The following is a 7,421-nucleotide window of genomic DNA, read 5'->3' on the forward strand; positions in this document are numbered from 1 at the left end:
TGCTCCCCTCCTGATGCCCTGCTGAAGGGAGCAGAGAGGCTCCTACTCATTGCTTATTCCCTGCTCCAAGGCTTAACAGCCCTCTGCACCACCAATAATTAATTGTGGGGAAGCAGTGAAATTAATTAGATGTTAGGAAGCTTCAGTTAGGCTGCTCTTCTCCAAGGAAGAGGAAAAATTTAGGACTCCCACCTCCTTCAGTGCCACAAGCCCAGCTTAGCTGAGCTGAAGACAGAAGTTAAGCCTGACCAACCACAGCAACCCTGACCTGAAAGGGACCAACAAGGATCAAGACCAGCCCAACAATCCCACCCTGTGCATCCCTGAGAGCATTGTCCAAATGCCCCTGGAGCTCTGGCAGCCTCGGGACTGGGACCATTCCCCGGGGAGCCTGCTCTAGGTGCAGAAAAGCAGCCCCAGGCCTTGCTTTCAAGACTTCCAAGCAGCAACCTCAGCCAGGGAAAGCCTTGCTGTGCCTTCTGCTGCTCAGCTGTGCAAGGCAGAGCCTCCCTTCCCCTCTGAACCACCTCTGAGCATCCCTCTGCTCCACAGACGGATGGATTGGCCTGGATGTGTCACAGAGCAAGGCAAGAGGCAGACCCCAGCATGTGGAGCAAGGAAGGAATCCTTCCTCTCCAGAGGAGCTGCACCTGGATTTCATTGAACTCATAGCAGGCCATTCCCAGAAAGGCTGAAATCTGGAGCAAGCTCCAAGCTGATTAACAACCAGGGTCTTGAGGAATTGATTTATGTGGGGGAATTCATGGGATTCAACTAGCCTTGCTCAGCCAAGTCATGATTAAAGGAGATAACAGCCTGGAAATACCTGGGGGCTAAAAAAATCCAATGGCACATCGCTGTGGGGCTGCCCAGAGGCCAACCTGCAAGTCTGGAGATGAGGCAATGGAGACAACGAGCAGGAGGCTTGGCCTCACTGAGGGTGTTGCAGCAGCAGAGGGTGACACAGGGGGATGGCCAAGAAGGAGGACCCACTGTACGGTCCCAGAGGGGCTGCGTAGCTCCATAAAGCCATCAGGAAGGCATGGAAAGGTTGCCTTTCCCCCAGGAGAGCAAGAAAGGGCTGTCCATCCAGCTGTGGGTCAGACCCCAGGCCGGGGGCTTTCCTCCCAGCGTGGTGGCCCCAGAACAGCTGGCCAGCTGCAGATGGGCACGGCCTGCTGCAGCATCCAGAGACCCCAGGAGCTGTGGGGGGCTGCCTCTGCCCGGCAGCCGATGCCATCTGCGGGGTGAGGCAGCAGGACATCGATTCAACTCTCACCAGACAAACAACCTCTCTCTGGGCTCTTCAGCGCAGGGCTTCAGTCTTCTGCGTTAATATTTTAACAGATTTACAGTGGAGTCGCTCAGCAGGGAGGTGAGGGCAGGGATGCAGAGAAGCAGGAGGGGAAGCACAGGCTGGGAGGTTTGGGGTTTCTGCAAGCAGGCTGTGAAATGAAGGTTTTCAATCTAAAGAGGCTCCCACTGTTCTTAGTTCCCATTAGCACTGCACCAAAAGCAACACGCTGGGCTGGAGTCTCCAGCCTGCAGCTCGAAGGAGGATGAGGGATCAATCATGGCATCATTTAGGTTGGAAAAGCCCTCCAAAGTCATCGAGTCCAACCATTCCCCCAGAACTGCCAAGCCCACCACTAACCCACATCCCCAAGTGCCACATCCACATGGCTTTTAAATCCCACCAGGGATGGGGACTCCACCACTGCCCTGGACAGCTGTGCCAGGGCCAGATAACTTCTTTCCATGGAGAAATTTTTCCTAAAATCCAATCTAAACCTAAACCAAGATGAGCTGGGCTGTGTGGGAGGCACAGCCACCAGCATCCTATGGCTTGGGTGAGGCGTGCACCTCACCCAAAAGTCCTCTGCTCCCATTCAGCAGCACAAAAACTCCTGGCACAGAGGTTTCTCCATGGTTGCAGAGCACATTCTCCCTCCAAAATATTTCTTTCCCATTTTTCCCTCTACAAAGCAAGCAGCACACAAACCACAAGCCAGGAGCTAAGCTGTTCTCAGCCATCACGGCCTTGGAGGAATCCAGGCTGATTTACCCCAGCTGGGAGGAGGCATCTGCAAACTGGAGACATTTCATCACCACGTGGCTGCTATGACAGCTTGAAAGGGAATCCTGCAGCACGAGGGATCATCTGTATCCCAAATCCCAACATCCTGTGCTGTCCCCTGCCTCAGAAACCAAGTGCTTTTGGCGAGTTCATTGTCAAGACAAAAAGTTTGGGGTTTCCAGTTTGTTCTTGAGCAGCCTTCATCTCCTCTGCACGGTGGAAGGAAATGCACGCTGCTCCTTTTTCCCACAAAATGGGAAGCTGCTACCGAATCCAATATAATAAACCTTGTTTTTCAACACAGCTGCTGCTACATCCTCTGCAGACCTGGCCATCAAGTGAGTGAGCTTTCATGGAAAAGTCAGGCAGGAATTCCACGGCTGCAGAGGCTCCAGTCACCTTTGAAGGGTGTTCTTACATGGAACTGAAAATGTTGCATCCGGGACAAAACTATAGCGTCCCACCTCTATCCCACTCTCCTAAACAAACCTCGGAGCCCATCAGAGAGCTTTGATAACGAATAAAATAACCAAACCTACCCCAAAACCCAAAGGGAGAGTTACAAACAGCACCTATTTCTCCTTGGAATGACCCAGACAGATTTGAGCACCAGCATTTTCACCCCTTTGTCAAGGCGGGTGATGAAGAACATCTCCTACCCCACCAAATGCATGTAAAACACAACTCCACCACACAACAGTCCTGAACCCACAGCGCCAGGAAGGCTGCATTTACTCCGAGATTTCCAGGAAATGACTCAATCAGCAGAGGAGAAACACTGTAGTGAAAAAAGGGAATGGGAATTTAAAGGGATCCTTTTCAAGTTAACCAACAGAGCCGTCTGAGATGCAGAAGCCGCTGAATTTGCCCTTGGGCTGTGGGGAATGAGTCATTTTCTTTTCTCTCTCAGTATAAATGTCATCCCTTAGCGACTTCACCTTTTTCCCTGCATTGCTGGGAGACGGGTGTCGGGCACTGCTTAAGGGTTTTTAATTTAGGGAGAGGGCTGTTGGTTGCCCAGCTGGGTGTTTATGATGGGATTTTTCTCTCCTGTGCCTGGGGCTGGAAGCAGAGGGCCACCGAGGAGGGTCTTCTCTGCTGCTTTGGCTGGCTCAGGCAGGGACGGGAGGCATGTGGGGGGACCTTGGAATGTGGTCTGCAGGGCAGATGGCTCCAGCTCTCCACTGAAGTGCTGCCTGTTTCTAAGCACGACTTAATCCCTGCCCACAACTCCATGCTTTCGAGAAATGAGTAACAGAAGGGCACGTTTTCTACCCAAAGATCTCAAAGGGAGCCTGAAACCCTAGGAAATAAATCAGCCAGGAAAGGGAGCTGAGCCACAGCAGCACAGGAGACCCTAACCCTGACACATCCACATCCCACACAACAACCCAGGACTCGGCAAGCCCCACGATGGTTTAGATCTCTACATGTCCCATTTAGCCCAAGGATTGGCCCAGTAACCTAGGAGGCTCTTTCCAGCCAAGGTCAAGGGTCTGAGTGGAGCCTGCCTCCAGCAGGAAGATGAGGACCACAGAGATGCTCCAAGGGCTGAAGGCCCTCTGCCCTGGAGCCAGGCTGAGACTGGATGTGTTCACCTGGAGAAGGGAAGGCTCCAGGGAGAGCTCAGAGCCCCTTTCCAGTGCATAAAGGGGCTCCAGGAGAGCTGGAGAGGGATTTTGGGCAATGGCCTGAAGTGACAGGACACAGGGAATGGCTTCCCACTGCCAGAGGGCAGGGAGAGATGGGATATCGGGAAGAAATTCTTCCCTGTGAGGGTGCTGAGGCCCTGGCACAGGGTGCCCAGAGAAGCCATGGATTCCTCACCCCTGGAAGTGTCCCAGGCCAGGCTGGACAGGGCTTGGAGGAGCCTGGGCTAGTGGAAGGTGTCCCTGCCCATGGAATGAGACGGTGTTTTGGGTTTCTTCCAACCCAAGTGTCTCACTCATGGAAGGAAAGCATAGCACAGACCAGTGCAGGATGGCACCTCTGCTCTCAACTCTGCTGCTGGAGCTGGAATAAAGAATGGGGACATAAAACTTAACAGGAATCTAAAGAGGTAGAGAAAATCGGTCCATGAGATTTCCTGCCAGCCTGTGTCACCAATCTCCCGCTGCTGAATGCGCACATCCCAGCAGGAGAGTGGAAGAGAAGGTTTTGCAGCAATGAGTAAAACAAGAATCCCCCTCTCTATTTGAAGCCTGCCTTGCTCAATCTGCACTGATGGCAGCCTTTGCATTCAGACCACTATCTGAAGCTTTGTCCTGCTGTCTTCCCACTGTGGCACCACAGGAACAAGACACAGTGGCCCAGGGAGGCAGCCCTGCCCTCCCCGCCTCCCTCATGCCCAGGAGCACATGCCTCACCCCTGCCCCAGAAACCATTTTTAGGGAAGCTGTTAAACCAGGCTTCTTGCTGGCTCCTGCCCTTCCATCATCCCAAATAACTTCTAATGAGGTCAAGGATGGAGTTATCAGCCTCCAAGGAGCTCTGAGGTGTTCACAGAGATGCAGAACCCAGCTCCGGGTACCTTCACAGGATCATCCCTTCCTTACGTGGCTGAAGGAAATTCTTTGCCTGTGCTTTGGCTTCCAGCAAGCTGAGCAACACAAGAAGCTGCTCTGCAAAATGTGTGCCTAATCCTGGAGAGCTTTTTTTTCCAGCTGACTTTTAATGAGATATGGTCTCCCTCCCCACCAACCTCCCCTTTAGATCAACTTTGTTCCCTGCCTGGCGTGTTGAATCCCCACCAAAACACATCTCAGAAGCTGCAAAAGAAAGCATAAAACACACTTTCCCCTCTGGAGCAGCAGCACAGCAGAGAGGCAGCTGCACCCTGCACTACAGGGACATGCTGGGCACCTAATTGCACACACACATCCCCACTAATTCATCCCCTAATTCATCCCACGTGCGCCCGACTGCGGAGTCGGCCCAGCCCAGGCTTTGAAGCAGAGCAGATGTGCCCCGGTATCGGGAAGTTATCAGCTCCACGAGGCCTCCAGACAGCCAGGGGACACAGTTGCCTTTGGCTGAGGATGAAGGCATCTTTTCTGCTTTGGACAAGGGCAGCTGGACTCAGCTCATGCTCCCCAAAAACCCCCTGGGCCATCGGTGCTCTCTGTACTCAGCAGGGTCTGACCTGCATTGCAGCCACAGGCCCTCAGATTGCCCCCTCAGCAGCCAGGGCTTCCAAAATTGTTGGTTTTTGTGTGTCTCCATACACAGCTGCACTCCCAGATTTCCACCTGGCACACTCAGTCCCTTCTCAGAAGGCCCCTCAGGGTGGTCACGAGCCCCTGGCCTGCTCCAGGCTCCGCGTGTGCAGCGTTGCCGATGGAGAGCAGAACACAGAGTGACATTTTTTGGACACTTCCAAAGATGCTGACTCCACGCTGGGCAGCCTGTTCCAAGGCCTGGCCACCTTTTCAGTGAAAACGTTTTTCCAGTTATCCAACCTAAACCTGCCCTGGAGCAGATGAAAGAAACACTTTCACTGCCTGGCTCTGAGCTACGGCAAACTCTGCTCCTCCCCATCAGCGAGGGTTCTTCCATGACATGCAGAGGGTGGGATGCTCCCAAATCTGGCAGAAATGGTAAATACAGGGCTGACAGGCTCAGGCGAGGAATCAATTATGGCCGCAATGGTGCAGAAATGTTTTCAGCATCAATGAATGCCAGAATGGTTTGAGTGGGAAGGGATCTTAAAGCCCATCAGATCCCATGGGCAGGGACACCTTCCACTATCCCAGGTTGCTCCAAGCCTCGCCCAACCCAGACTGGAACACTTCCAGAGGTGTGGCGAGACTGCTCCTGTCCCATGGGAATACTCTGGGAATAAAGGGCTGGGAGGAAAGCAGCAAAAGAGATACAAAGCTCCCCCTAAAGATATGACTTAATTGCAGCCTGCCTCTCTTTGAGGTGCAAAATTCACAGCTGTCCCTCACACATAAATGTGGTGGACACCTCTAAAAGCATCTTTTGTCCTGTCTTTTGTAAGAGAAGCTTTAGTTACAGCAGAAACTTCACCAGAGTTTTCAGGGACGTGGAGAAAGTGCCTTGGTAACCTCCAGAGTAATTACAGTGTTCAGTTTACCCTGAAGCTCCTGAAGGCCGAGGAAATTGCTATGGGCAATAAATAGAAACGGATGGTCTGAGAGCCTGGCCTCCAGCACAAAGTCCATAATTTCAGACTGGCAAGGAGATGTTAATCTGTCTTTCTCTCTCTTTTTCTTTTTTAAGCACCATTTGAAGTGGTTTTGCTTAAAAAAAGCCCATGTCAAACCTAGCCCACTCTTTACTCCAGCACAAGATTTTTTTTTCACTTGACGTGTCCTTGAGCTGCTGTTCCAGCCCAGGAGGATGGTGGCTCACTGGCTGCCTCAAGATAAAAAAAAGAAATGCCTAAGTCTCAGCTCTCCTAGGACCACCTAAAATTCACACTACCATTATAATTTCATTAGATTCGCATTACCGCAATAATACCATCAAATTCCCACTAACCATACGTGTGCAGGAGCATCCATGGACAGGACATGGACACAGGACAGCAGCCCAGAAAACCTCACAGCTCCAAAGCCCAGTCACCTGTAAATTCCCAGATGCTGCTGATCATGAACCACCTCAGTGCAGAGGTGGATCCCGATTTTACAAAGGCTGGGAAGAGCCAAGGGGAGTTTCTCAAACTTTGTCCCACTCTTCCAGCTTCCAGCAGCAAATCTATCCATGACATGACACTGGCTCCTCAGGGAGAACTAGGAAGCATCAGAGCAGAGATTTTGCCAGCCACAAAATGCTCTTTTTCCCCTCCTCTATCGTGTCCTGGGGTTCCCAAGCAGGGAGATGTGGAAGAGCTGAGGAGTCCACATGGGGGTTTTTCCCAGAACCAGCCTAAATTTCAGGCTCTTTCCCCAAGACACACAAACTTGCAGCTGGGTCAGAGAGCCCAGGCAGCCCTTCCAGTTGATACCTTTCAGGATGGAAATGCCTCTTCTGTTTTTGTCAAGCAGGAGCCACTTGTCTCCTCTTCACATGGCAACTCCTCCTTGCCAATGGAGTTGGGAAGGATTATCCATCCATCTGAAGGAAGCAGAGCAGCTCCACAATTTTTGAGCAGGCTGCGTTGCCTGGCATAGGAGAAATAAAAGGGATTAATGAAGGCATTGGCAGCACAAAGAAAGCACGGACAGGTGCCAAGCCAAAATACAGGACCCCAGGGATTTAACTTCCCTTCTGAAGCACCCCTCACCTTTCACCAGGCTCCTCTGCCACCTTTTAGCTTCTCCTGCTTGAAGATGTGGTGGGACACTCAGCCTAGTCGTTCGTCCCGCCACCTGCTCGATCT

General features: G+C 52.1%; 1 long non-coding RNA gene across 1 annotated transcript in view; it reads right to left on the bottom strand.

Annotated features, from left to right (window-relative positions):
- Window positions 1-7,200, bottom strand: part of LOC108448940 — a 51,605-nt gene extending 44,405 nt beyond the window's left edge. Inside the window, exon 1 of the long non-coding RNA XR_001865036.1 lies at window positions 7,047-7,200. This is a non-coding gene — a long non-coding RNA (uncharacterized LOC108448940). The remainder of the gene's footprint in view (window positions 1-7,046) is intronic.
- Between the last annotated feature and the right edge of the window lie 221 nt (window positions 7,201-7,421).

Source organism: Corvus brachyrhynchos, unplaced genomic scaffold (genome assembly GCF_000691975.1).
Source record: "Corvus brachyrhynchos isolate BGI_N302 unplaced genomic scaffold, ASM69197v1 scaffold79, whole genome shotgun sequence".
Classification (NCBI taxonomy): domain Eukaryota; kingdom Metazoa; phylum Chordata; class Aves; order Passeriformes; family Corvidae; genus Corvus; species Corvus brachyrhynchos.